At 41.5% G+C, this 14,158-nt stretch overlaps 1 long non-coding RNA gene across 1 annotated transcript; it reads left to right on the top strand.

Annotated features, from left to right (window-relative positions):
* Positions 1-617: 617 nt before the first annotated feature.
* LOC109370645 lies at positions 618-10,659 on the top strand. Its single transcript, XR_004161785.1, has 2 exons — positions 618-716; positions 8,492-10,659. It is a non-coding gene; the product is annotated as an uncharacterized LOC109370645 (long non-coding RNA).
* Positions 10,660-14,158: the final 3,499 nt, after the last annotated feature.

The following is a 14,158-nucleotide window of genomic DNA, read 5'->3' as shown; positions in this document are numbered from 1 at the left end:
TGATACACTGGCCTGCACAATATGCAGGTGTGTTCTCAATTGTCTTGAATATATAGCTTGTTATTTTTTTGTGTTTTTTAACGTACTGCCATGCCAGTAATGTTCATTAAAAAGGATTTGAAAAGCAAAAACAATCCAATAGTTGATAAATAGATCATGTTTTTTGACGACCCTGCGCATAGCAGGGGGTTGAAACTAGATGCTCATTTGGTCCTTTTCAATCCAGGCCATTCTATGGTTCTGTGTTTTATGAACACTGAGGTCAGCCAAGAAGGTTTTATGGTACAAGGCAATGTTGTTAGGAATGAGTGCAGCAAAGGCTGTTCCGTCCCCTTGGGAGATTTCCATTGATCTGAGATCCTCAATGCTGTAAAGAGGGAGGGATTGATCCCAGGTGCTCTTTGTTCTGATGATAACTTTACAAAACATCTTCTATGGCATAAATAACTTAAGACAACTAGAAGGTCACAAAATGAGGGATTTACTCTGTGTTCTCCTTGGGATGTGCAGATTTCCTCTTTCAACGTGTTTGGGAGCTGTTGTGCACCAAGAGCAGGGCACTTACCTGAGCCAGGCTAAACTCTTGCTTTCTCTGTTTTCTATCTTTTTTGCAGCTCAAGCCAGGTCAGAACAGCTGCCGAGACAGTGACAGTGAAAGCGCCAGCGGGGAATCGAAAGGTTTCCATCGAAGTAGCTCTCGGGAAAGGCTCAGTGATGTAAGTAAAGTCCTACAGCCACATGCTGTTCTTCTGTAGTTTCAGAGGGCCCTGAGTTGTAACAGGACTTTGTCTCTGGGATGGTTTGTTGCTTAAATCCCCTTCCCTTTCAGGAGAGAAAGGGGAAGAAATAACTTACGTCACCTGTCCCAGTTCAGTCAAATTCATAAAGCTTGATACAGTGTCTGACTGTGTGGAAACGCTCATTCATTTAAAAATAATTGAAGGCCACTTAATGAAGTTACAGTACTCTGCATAGTTGAGAAGTGAGATGGCCTCTTTTCACCCCAGTTTGGGGAAAGGAAATGATGCATTTCTTCAAGGGTAAATACTGTCTTTATGGAAAATAAGTCTAGAGATTCTGGTATAACTTATATCTGATGAACTGATATAACACGGCCAACAATAGCATAAGCTCTGCTTTTATTGCTCTGCCTAAAGATGGCAGCTCTACAGAGAATGCTTTTCTCCAGTGAAGCATGCTGTCCATTCAGTGAATGACACGCATGAGTTATTCTGACATATGAATAAATACAGAAATCTTTTGTTGCTGCAATTAGATTCTTATTTATTATGTGTACCATCACAATCCTTGAGTGTTTTATTCATGGCTTTGTGTCCTCTGTGCTTACATGCTTTGCAACAGAGAATATAAAGACAGCCTCTGTCCCAAAAGAGTATCTAAAGTGGGAATTTTGTAGGTCAGATCCTTTGCTGGTAAAAACATAGCTAAATCAGTCAGACTAATTTATATCAGCCAGCAATCTGGCCCTACTTTTAACTAACCCACATTTTAGAAATGGGGATTTTATTGATAGCATGTCCATGTAGATTTGGATGACAGATACCAGATGGTGTCCTGTGTAGGCCAATCCAATAAAATGGAATTGAGCACACATTAAAAGCAATACCTTTGTAAAGGATACATTTTGTTGTGTGAATTTAAGCCTGAAGGCATACAGCTAGCCATTTTTGCTGACTTGTGCGTATTGCTGGAACAGCCACTTGGTTTTCTCAGTGAAGGTCTAAAATCTGTTGCACTCTCTTTCCTCATCCCTTTATCACGTTATTTTAGGGACCCATTCTTCTGCTATAACCATCTTTTATGAGTGCATCGAGTTACACACTTCAGATCCTGCTCTCATAGCTGCCAGGTGAGGGTAGCCTCAGTGCTACAAGGTGCCTTTGGAAGAGGAGAATGGAGGAGGCAGAGAGTAAATGCTCAGTACAGGTAGAAGTGGATGGCAGCTGACCATCAGCCTGTCAATTTTGCCAGTTTGCTCTGAGCCCTGTGGCAGCTTAGAAGCCTCTGAGATGAACTTCACAACTACAGAGCATCTTCTAGCAAAAAAAACCACACCACTCCTTACAAAGCTGGCTTTGATTTCACCTCACTGCTCCTTTGCAGTGTGCTGCATGGAGAGCTCTGAGGCTCTACTGGAGCTTCCCAGCAGCTCTCAGCAGTGCAGTGCCAGGCCTGGCTGTGAGCACAGAACCCTGATTCCCCTTCCTCTAAACACTTTTTTTCCCCCTCATACTCTTCCAGTAGTTTGTGTTTGTGTTGGCACTATGGCAAGTTAAAAGGAAGGGGAGAACAAACACAACTTCCTTAGTGCTGCACCCAAGAGAGGACACAGGGATTCACAGGTTGCTGAAAAGAAACATGATTCAAATATATGTGCAAACATATATTTTAAAGTAAAGTTATGCATAATTTATGTTTTGCTTAATAAGAAAGTTCCTTTATGCTTTGATAACTGATTGCAATACAAACGTATCTTTCTGTGTTCTGGTGTTGCCAGTTCAGCTGAGATTTCACAAGCGTTTGGGAAGTATGGTGTTCTTACCTGTGTCTCTGTTGGCCTTCTGCCTCTCCCAGGCCCTTTTGGTTAAGAAAAGTATATACTGTCCTGCATTTCTCTCTCTTCTGAAGACAAACACCCCACTTTATTAGACAGGGCCATACAAAGACATATTTTGCTTTCTATCTAGTTTTGGGAGAGCCCACCTTAAACTGTGCTTGTATGCACCAAGAAGCATCATTAGCTTAATAAGATTAAATGTTTGGGTTTTTTTTTGTTTTTTTTTTGGATGAAACGAGTTGTCTAATGGTTACAACAAATGGTTATCCAGAATAAAAAGTGCAGCCAGAAGACTAAGCTCTTTCTGAAGATCCTGATTTTAAAAATGCTTAGAAACAATACACAGCAAGTGTGTATTCTGCTTAAAATTGAAGGAAAAAAAGGGAATACTTCAGACAGATTAGCCCTGAGGTCAGAAAGCAAATCTGGGACTTGAAATACGATGAATCTCCACTGATACTGCCCCACAGCATTGTAAGATTAACCATGGCTACTGCATGAGAATATGTATAATGAATGAAGTGCATATAGTCTAGGTGGATGATCAATTTTCAGATGCCTAGTTTTCAGTAAGCTGTTGAAACAGAAATGTTAGCTTCGTGAGCTTTAATGTGGAGCCTCAGTGATAGCTTAGTGACAGATGCAGAATGAGGGAGACAGTATAATGAATATCCAGTTACCCACTGACACGGCAGTGTCTTCGTTACCTCTCCTGTCAGATATCTTTCAACTTTGCATATTGTAAATGTACCTATAGTCCTTGGATAACGCAGATTGATGCAAAATGTGTTTACGAGGGATGACTCTTTTCCAGGCTAATGAGATCCAAGCAGGTAATTTGCAGCGTTTTCAAGAGAAGTGGTCAAAAATGAAAAGAAGATAATTCAGTGAAAAGACCAGGTTAAACAGGAGGCCTTTCCCGTAATGAGGCTTGAAATAGCATCAGACAGCAGGAAGGGGAATATCCTATGTTCTTGTCAGATACAATGCAATGCAACTGATTTCCATCAGCTCCTTTCTCTTCATCCCCCACGCGTGTGCAGGCACACATCCGCACGCACCTCTGCGAGAGAACATAATTAGCAGGCAACCTGACCTCTGCTAGATTGGGGATAACGACTGCTCAAGTGCTGCTTTGCAAGCGTTTGCCAGTCCCCTAATACATCTCCCCATCTGAATCCCATTTCATAAACCCTTTTTACCCCATATTGTATTTTTTGGAATGGCAACTTGTTTTTTCCTTTATGGGCAGAGGTAGCTCCAGGGGCCTGAAGGAGAAATTGGAGAGCTGCTCCTCCTTTATATATAGGGTGCTGCAGTCAATTTAATCTCATCAAAATCTTGCCAGTAGTAGAATTCATTTTGTTGAGATCTTGCTTGGAGACAAGATGGCAGCGCTTTGCCACAGCTTGGAGCTCAGTCAACTTGTTTTTCTTCCTGTTTCTGTATGTATTTGTTTTTAATTGAATCGTCCTGTTTTGGAGTGCATGAGGTTCCTTTTAACCGTGTTTTACAAGCAGCCAAGAGATCACTGGAGGGAAATGTGAGAATTGCATCAGACCTAGATGGTAAACGCACAGAGTATTTGGGAATTCAGCCCACCATCACACTAATCAAAATCAAACCCAAAAACTCATTTCTATGGCACGCATCCCTCAGTTCCTGACCTGGTGCAGATCTGAAGCTTGTGCACGCCTGTCAGCTCATTGCTAGTCCTTGTTATAAACGTGATGGTTGCAAAACGGACCTTGTTCATCATTTTGGGATGCAGTGCCAGTGTGAGTCTGCTCTGGGAGGACAGGGTGTGCAGGCTGTTTCGGGCATCCTCAGCACTGCTGGTAGCAGGCTGCTGATGGGAGAGCATAGTCAGGAAAAGATGAGTACTGAAAAAGATGGTTCCTGAAGGAGATGGACAGTGCAGGTCTTCCTGTACACAGCAGTATCATGGAGTGCCTGGCCTCTGTTTGCTGAACAAGAAGTCACACAATGGGAGAAATAACTCAGCAACGGCGCTGGCATCTGTCAGTCTGGAATATTGTTCCAGTTCTGAACAGGAAGTGGGACAGGGATGCTTCTTTTTTTTTCACAATGACACCATTTCTCATCAGCATGAAGGGTTACAGCAGAGCTCGCAGACTCCTTCCATAGAGCTCCTATTTCCCTGCTGTTGTGTAGCTGTGTGCACCTACTGTGTTGTGTACTTCACTCTCTAGAACAGGTCCCAGTGAGGTGTTGAGTCAGGTGTCAGTTCCAGCGTGCCCTGCCCATGGCTCTGCTGCTGTCTGCAGGCAGGAAAGGTCTCAGCACCCAGCAATGTGATACTTTGGGTGGCTCACGGTTTTTGCCTCAATACGTGTAATTCTCTGTCTCCTATTCCTCCCACCTTTGTCTGAAGCCCAAAGAAAGACAAATTAAGAAACAGTCTTTGGGTTATGTGCTTTGAAATCCTGAGCGCTTCTCCTCCTCCAGAATATCCCCGGTAATCTTGGCTGTATCTAAAGTGGGATAACACCAGCAAAGCTGTGTGTGTGTGCCAGAAGCTGATCAGCTGCAGTTGCTGCTGCTTTGTGTGTGTGTGAGGGTGTGTATGTGTGTGTTTGTGTGTCTAAGGTTGGGTGCTTAAATGCTTTGTTGCATTATGTTAATTCCTCGGCAGTGCAATCAAATTCATGTCGTAATTAAAGCTGTCAGTTGGAAGGCAAGCCAATCGCCAAGAAAACACAGCATAACAAATGAAGTGAAATGATTCTGCGTGTAGCTATACAATGCTTCGCCAGGCATGAAATTAAATAAGTAATTTGATGTTGACATCAGAAATTGAAATGATACCCACTGTTCCTTCATTCAGTCAGACCTGCATAAACAATAGCCAGAACAAATATATACAACACAGCCTTCCTCCCCACCCAGCTCCCCAAGTAATGCACAATCTATATGCAAAATGGGTATAACTGTGCCTTCCAAGACCTCAAGGATGTAATTTTCGTTGGTACACAGTAAAGTAATGCTTACAAGAGAGTTACTACATTTTTGCTCCTGGGCCAAAAGTTGTTCTCTTTAAAAAAAGAAGAAATAAATAATTAGAAAAGAGCTGAAGGAGAATAACAAAACTGAAATGGTGTTAATTTTAAGCAAGAGGCTTGTGTTTTGCTGATGGGCACCCTGTGCAGACTTCTGCTGGTGGTTGTGTTGAATATCAAACGGTGAACCTAATGTTGGATTTTGCAAAGGGGGAAAGTGAAACCATTCCCTCTATTATAGGCGCACTTTATATAAGAGATGTAGAACCATCCAGTGCAGGATCACGACTCAGCATGGTCTTGTAAAGATGCTGCATACACAGTATCACATTCATCAGTTGGTACCAAGGCTGGGCACTGGGTAGTAGGATCCTTTCGCTATTGGGAGTTGTCAAAAACCAGGTGAGAAGCTGCCTTCATGCATAGCCCTTGCTTCAGCATAGCTCTGTCAGCACACAGTTCACAACGCAGCTAACTTAGTCATTCATGCATGTGCAATGCAGTCTTTTGTAGCTACTTAAACTGAACAGAGTATGCAGAGTGTACTATCCATATGCAGCATGCAATTTGTGGAGGGCTGTGTTTCCATCGAGCAAAGTCGAATTCCCTGAAATTGCACAAAATTATTTCTTTTCAGCAAAAGTCATTTGACTGCTATGTTTCAGCTGTCCTCTCATAGCCATCGCAGCGTTGCTTTTGAAGGAATGGAAATATTCAGCGGGAAGCATTTTGTTCGCTTATTCCTTTTTTCTTTGTTTTGTGTGTTGTGTTTTGATATTTGATCCTTCCAAAGCTTGGAATAAAAAGCAGACAAAAATTGCACACAGATGCAGAATGCAAACTTGGGAGCGTTCGGCCTTTGAAGTAAGTTTTGTAAGTTGTGAGTGAAAGAGTGGGACTTGTTCAGCATCCATGCAGCCCTTCCAACCTGGTATTACAGAACTGTGGGCAGCAGTGGCTCTTGAAACCCCATACATGGCCCCTGGAGGGGACTTGGCAGCCATGTGAGGGCTGTGCTGTGGTGCTTACCTGACTGCCCATGGCCACCTGTTCCCATCCCTGCACTGGGAATTCCAAATTTCCATAGCAGAGTCTGTTAATACTGCAGTGTTTGTACCCCTAAGATTGCCAGGATTATAGAGTCACAGAATGGCATGGGTTGAAGAGGACCACAGTGATCATCTGGTTCCAATCCCCTGCTATGTGCAGATCCCCAGCCAGCAGCCCAGGCTGCCGAGAGCCACATCCAGCCTGGCCTTGAATGCCTCCAGGGATGGGGCATCCATTCCTCATGATTTTCTCCTGCTAAGTCTTTAACTTTTAATGGCTTAAACCAAAAAGCCTTTCCCTGTACGTACATAACCTCTCTAAACCTCTCTTTTTAGTAGTGCTTTGGTGCACACATGGTAATATTCTGATTATTTGCAATGAGTACAGCTGTTAATTTAAAATTTCTTGGCACTATTTCTGCTGCACAGGGTTCAGTGAGAAGACTGAGTCAGCCCCTTGGGGGTGGGGGTTGGCTTCATTTTGTGTCAGCGCTTCACTTGGAGATCAGAAGTAGAGGGGGTTGCTGTCAGGGTTCCCTGCAGTAGGGCTGGCAGGGATGCAAATCCTGCTTCTTTCCAGCGTTTGGCTGGGACTGGTTGGGTCCTGGTAATGGCAGAACTCTGGCAGCACTGGAAGAGCTTTGTATTATAGTGCTGCAATCCAGACTGAGCTGCGGGAGCTGAAGGTTGGCTTCCTACTGCTCGCCTCAGAATTACCCTCTGCCTTTTGCTTCCTTGTCCATTGACCAGCCTGGCTTAGAGCGTTTCAGGTGATGGGGTCGGAGCATTGGAACTGATCACCCTTTAATACAACAGCAGTGACCTGGATTAGGCCTGAGATGTTTCGTTCTCTCACCATGGCTCTAAGAGAACCTGCTGTGTAATCCCCATTGCTGAGATGAAAAACTAATGAAACAAAACCCTTTATCTCCTTAATTCCTGTGAATGTAGAGGTTGTGATCACGTCCCACTTAAAATGAATTTCATGATGCCCTTTTTTTTTTTTTTTGTAAAGCATTTAAACCTTTTGATTATTTTTCAATTTAGCAATATTGGTTTAAATTATTCTTACGGCTTGGAGTTTTGGAATCAGTTTCACACTGTAGGGTTTAGTTGTTTTATTTTTGCTTCTCTTTTTAAATCCTTGGTTTGTCTAACAGTGTGGACATCCAAGTGGGAAATCGTAGTGACTGTTCTCCAGGAAATGGTACATGGGCTGAAGCAGCTTCTCTGTGCCCACGCGTTCTTTTACATTTCAGACTACTAATTATGTTTACAAAACGTCTCATTTTAGAGAAGCAGTATGTGTGTACTAACCAGGGCCTTTTGGGAATAAATTGGCAAACAGGTCATACACTGGAAAAGTCATCTAAACCCACCGGGCTTTTTGTTTTGAAGTCAGCCTACATTTTTTTATTTTTTTTTTCTTTTCCCCCTCCCGCCTGCCCCTTTGTGGCCACAAAGCTGAGTAGCTGGAGTCCAGGGCATTGAATGTCAGCATGTCAGGGAGGCTGGTTGATGAGTGTCTGTTTAGTCTCAGTGCAGGGCGAAATGCCATCATTAATTCATTACCCAGCTGCCTGTCAAATAAATTGGCAATTACGTCCACCGCAGAAGCTTGGAATTCAGTAAATAGCACGTTACCATCTCAGAGTTGTTGAGAGATGTAAAGGGAAAAATTAAGCAACACCGTGTTTGTTTCAGTAGCAGATGACAAGGGGCAGCACATTGGTGCTGTGATGTAGTGATGAAAAGCTTGGAAAGGGCTGGTAATGAGCTATGTGGATTGGAACGTGTTAAAAACCATCACTGACTTTTCACTTTGTCTTTGTGTTTTATTGCAGAGCTCAGCTCCTTCCAGCTTGGGAACAGGCTACTTTGTAAGTGTATCTCAACTTTAACACACGTCTCTGAACAGCATAGCATTACTCCTGAAATGAAAGTGCCTTACTATGTGGAAATGAGTGTAAATAACCAATCTCTGTCTGCCCACTAGGTTAACTTAGCTTTTTCTATTTCTTCTTCCACTGATAAGTAAGATAGCAGACGTGGGGATGGATGTTTTCCTGTGCTAATTAGAAGTGTCACCAGTTGCTACATATATTCCAAAAATATTTAATTTACACAGTTATAGCAAATAAAACGAACCATGGTCATACCAGCTCTCTAATCCAAGATGGCTGGATTGATTCCCCCTGTACCAATGCTCAATGATTCATAGACCTTGAAGAGCCCATTGTGGTGGTTTTGTCTCATCCTCTGTGTATCACAGTCCAGAGAACACAACAGTGTTTCCTACCTGTTGGGTAAAAGCCCTCTGTGTCACAGATGACCTAGGAAAGCACACCTTTCGTTGCATTTATGCTAGATTTACATTTAATGTCATGAGAAGAGGATCAGACCCTGGATGGATTGATAATTGATCAGTGTGTCTATTTTGTTGTTTATTTACATGTCTCTTTATTGATCTAACAGTCCATACTTACAGTTTTTCCTGTGTTTATTCCCAAGTTTATCAACAGACCTTTTACGTGCAGATAAGTTTGGGAGTAAGAAATGTTTTGCAGTCAATTCAGTGCACGGTTTGTTTTCCTCTAAGATTTGTATTTAAATTGCTCGTACCCTCTCTAACTTTGCACTGCATTCTCCAAGCATGTCTCTTTTACCTTTGTGTTACATCTGTAGGAGAAGTAGGACGTTATGTATGTCCAAAAACAGGTGGGTAACATGCAGTGAGACTTTCTCCATAGCATTGTTCTATATATTTCAAAGTGTAATCAAAGATGGCTTCTAACTTTTCATCAAGCTCTGGGAAAAGAAAACTGTGTAGTATTCACTTACATGATGAAAAAAAAAACTTTGTTGCTCTCTTTTTAGATTCCCAGGGTGTAATTGTCTCCCATTAGAACACGGCAGAGTTTAGCCTTTTTTCACAGAGGTCTCTGATACTGTAAGAAAGATATGGGATTGAACTGTGTAATGCATGACCTCACATGGAAAGTGTAAAGTGCAAGCACAGAAATTGCTTAATACATGGAGGAATGTCATGTCCTGCTGGGGTCACACTGGACTTCAGCACAGACCAAATGTTCTGTCTTCTGCCAGTGGTAAGGCCTGAAGGGAACATTATCAGCTGGAAAAGGTTTGTGGTAGTTCTTCTAATTAGATGAAAGCCTTAATCTGCGTAAGGTAAAATGTGAAACAGGAAAAAAACAGGTTTTTTTTCCAGTACTTTCCCTGTTCTGTGTTATGTCTTTTTAAGAGGGAGGAAATGAAAGCAAGAAGAGTATCAAACATCTCAACATGTATCTTGCATTAAGATTAAAACTAAAACTCCATACTTAAGATTAAATTGCTTTCCTTTGGGCGCTTGAAATTCAAATCGTATGAACATACATAGAGATGCTCTGGAATGGGATAAATATAATGTGGGATGAAAGGCTTTAACATATATAAATAAACCTTTTTCTCCTTATAGCGAGAGCTGAATATGCATGTTTTAAGAACAATGTTCAGCTTCGTATTTAGGAAGCAGAGGTAACAGAAGAAAAGCCATCTGCTGTTCCTTGCACCATACTGTCTGTGGGTTGGTCCAGTAAAGTGAAAATCTGGAAGGTGTCAACATCCCCTATGCTCCAGCAATAAGCTTGAAAGTTTCCAGTTCTACCAAGTTGGGAGCTGAGTAACAAGAAGGAGCTTAGCATCTTCTCATGCCAACGTATTGGCACTTTACATTGTACTGATTCAGATCTGAGCAGACCAGGGAGGCATCCCATCTTGGGTCCCATTAACATGAGATACTTTTGTACAGAGTCATTGTAATATGATTCCTGTAACTTTCTTTTTCCTTCTTCACTGATAGCCTAATAGTGAAATAACTCCCATAGAAAGCTGTTTTTACAGTTGCCCAGTTTTGGATGAAACTTGGAGTTGTTTCCTCCTCTTCTTGTTTTGAAAAAAAAATCGTTTTTAGGATTATCTTGCTTATTGTTAAAAAAAAAAAAAAAAAAAAGAGCCTATACTCTTATTAACTTACATGGGACAAATAAAACCCAGATGTGTTTTGTGGTACCAGACAATGAGAAAAATGCTCCGGAATGATCCACTGAGCATGTGTTTCTGATCAATGTAATTATTGTATTATCAAAGTGCGGAAAGAATATTTGAATTGAATCCTTCTCAGAGCTTTTAACTGGAGAAGACTGTTAGTTTTTCTGTTTAGTGTTAATCTGGAACATCAAAACAAGGGCTATTGGTCTCAAATAGGACAACAATAGTTTTTAGCTTAATAGATAATAATAAAGCTTTTTCCCGTGGAAATTATTGATCAATATACATTGCACTTTGGAGCACAGAATTTTGCATACCATGGGCACCACAGGGAACATAGGCAACCAGGTAAGTTGAAATGGACTGATGATCGACTGTCTGGAAGCATCTTCTCCAGTTGGATCCAGTTGGTGGAGGCAGGTTTTACTCTGAAATGAATGAACACAGAGGTACGGATAGTAGCCACTATTTGCTGTTTTGTCCAAGTATTAATGGAATAGTGTTCCATCTGTACTTTAATCATCAGGGTTCATTACTGCTTTTGTTCTCCTCGGTCTCCCATCTCTTCTCTAGTAGCATTGGTTTCTTGTTAGTAGTGTGCATCTCCACCAATAGATGTCTTGTGGAGAAAATCACCTGCTCTCTAATTAGTGCCCAGGACTGAGATGGTGAAACCTGTTGCCAGTATTGATGGCGAATGCTTCCTCCATTAATGGACTATTGCTGTCTTTCCTGTCATTTCTGTGTTTCTTTTTAAAGCTTGAATGAACCAAGGTTTGTACTTTCCTATTAGTTGCTTGTTGATTTTGAAGTAGTAAGCATCCTTTGTGTCAACTTAGGCATGCAGCATAATTAGAAAAGCGGTGCGTTTACATGGAAATGTTAAAACAAAGAATAGTTCATTATTTTCTGTTCTTGTGGGTTTTTTGCTATCTTGGGGAATACTTGGTATCTAATACTTGATGTTGCTGCTTTTGCTCTGATTCGTTCATGAAAGCAGGATTTACCTTAGGATGGCTGAAGTGAGAGGTACGTAATTGGTGAGCCACCAACACTGCATCTATGTTGTTCTGTATGTAACTGTGTGAATGAGGGCAGGAAGGGACAGTTGTTCACTCAGGGAGATGAGGTTTTCTCCCCCAGTTTGTGGTGGGAGTGAAGGGTTGGTTTATGTAGAACACGTTACCTAACATGTACAGAATGGAAGTAATACTTGTGAGGCTAGGAGCCTGTGCTTATGCTAGGTACTTGGTTATGATAGAAACTCATGTGTCCACAACGTATGTGTTTGCTGTGCGTGTCACACTAAAGCTTATGGGTCCTTTTAATGCTATAGAGGGTCTCTTGATATCGTTGTTTGAGAAGATGTTTACATAGCTGACACTTTTCAGTGATAAAAAAGTATTTTTCTGATATCTATATGATAATTCCATCTAGTAATGGAAAATGCTGCACTTCTAGTAGTTGTGGTAAAGCTAAAATCTTACCTGGTGTTATGCTGTAATTAGGTAAATTTTTGAATGGGAAAGATGGAGACTGATTCTTATGCTCTTGTTGCCTCTGCGTTAGTGTTTATTAAAAAACAAAATAGAATAAAGATGCATGCTCTGGGAAGGGCAAAGCATTCACACAGTCTGCTTTGATAACCCATATTCACTGTGAAGTCAATAGTCAGGGTTGGGAATCTCCATTAAATGATTCAGCCTAACTCATACCTAACTGGCACGATCAGAACTGCCATTGATTAAATAGGCTTTCTAATTAGGTGCTATCAGCAGAGTGGGACATGTGTGAGTAACCTCTGAATGAGTGCTAATGATGCAAAGTTGTTGAGGAGTTGTGAGCTTGTTTTCTTCAGCTAGTGACAACTCGTCTTCTGCTTCTTCCACAAGAAATAATATTTGGACATATTGTAAATATAGGTGCACCCTAAGAAATCGTAACTGAACACTTCCTGGAGAACCTCCCACTTGTCTTTGATTTTTTTGCATTGCAAATCATCGTCATCTCTACTCAAAGGTAGATGATGAGGTAGGTTACATCTCATTGAAAAGCAGCATAAGATAATTAGAAAGCAGCTAGGATTTTAGGAAAAAAAAAACTTTCTCGCTTTAGCAAAGTTACTTGAATTTGTGTTGTTTGAATTATTAACACTGTTCAGCTGTCTGTCATTTTAAAAGGCTGAGGGAGATGTTTTGGAATATGATGGGAGTTTGAGTAATAACTGAAAGCTTTTTCTCTTACCTGGCTACAGAGAATGATTTTTGCTAGCTTGCTTTCTGTATCTCCCTTCCAGCCAGTCTCACGTTAAAAGGTACAGATGGTTTATTGGTTTGCATCACAAAAGGGAACAGAAATAAAAATTGAAATAGCTTCATGTTTTATTTCTGAATGACAAGTCCAGCTCCCAGGATTGTTAGGAGCAACCAAAGACTGTTAGGTTCATTTTCTGTTTCCTTTGTTTTCAGTTGGTGCTGATGGTGGGTTTTTGTGTGTGGTTTTTTTTGTGTGTGTGTGTATGTGTGTGTGTGTGTTAGCAGTTCCCCCCCTTCAGAAAAAGCACTGTGTGGATTTTCAGAATTGGTTAGCATTTTGTAACAAGCTGATGACAGAAACAAGTTTGGGAGGTTGGAAGGGAAAAGTAAGCACCAGTGCCATTTCTTTACCCAATAATGATCTTGTTCCACCTTAAAAATAAGGAAGAAAAAGGAGAACAGTGGATGTGCACACGGGCTGGTGACTCAGACAAACATAAATTGTGAGCTTACTCCCAAAGGCTCCAGCTAATCAGTTGTGCTATCCAGTTCGGCCCTGAGTGGGTTCGGTTCAGCAGATGTTTGTGTAGTTACTGCGTGCCACTGGGATGCTGTGTTGTGTAATGTTGCATTGCACCACTCACAGCTCTAAAACTCATCCCAAGTGGAGCACCAGCAGTATTAGGAGAGTGAAGATGGAGAGCCAGTAGCTGGCCTAGATAAGGCCAGCTATTTCACCATGCAGGAAGACTGGTTTTCACCCTGGATATAACCTACAGAAGGGATGTGACACTGTTTGTACCAGAACGTACTCTGGGCTCTCATTCCCAGTTATAGCCCTTAACTCTAGTCAGTCTTCCTTCATTGTGTGGTCCTTATGCAATGGCTGCAATCCCAAGTAGAGCCTCTGCCAATATTCTGGGTCAAATTTGTGACAATATTGACTCTTTTTAGGTGGGAGTGTGCTGAAAGACTCAGCTTTAGGAGGTTACTTCAAGACTCATTGACTTCCACAGGAGAGGAACAAAGATGACCTGAAATAGACTGGAAAAATTCAAATGTCTCTTGTAATGGGAGGGATGTAGTACTTGGCACACTTCATGTGCTCAGTGATGTTGGTAAAAAGAAGGGAAAAAAAAAAAGTTGTTTTTGTAAGTAGGCTGTGTTACTCGTTACCTTTAGTGCTCAGTTTTAGAAAGCAAACAT

The sequence above is a fragment of the Meleagris gallopavo genome, chromosome 21, assembly GCF_000146605.3.
Source record: "Meleagris gallopavo isolate NT-WF06-2002-E0010 breed Aviagen turkey brand Nicholas breeding stock chromosome 21, Turkey_5.1, whole genome shotgun sequence".
In the NCBI taxonomy this organism is placed as follows: domain Eukaryota; kingdom Metazoa; phylum Chordata; class Aves; order Galliformes; family Phasianidae; genus Meleagris; species Meleagris gallopavo.
Note: the sequence above shows the minus strand (reverse complement) of the source record. Positions and strands in the feature narration are given on the sequence as shown.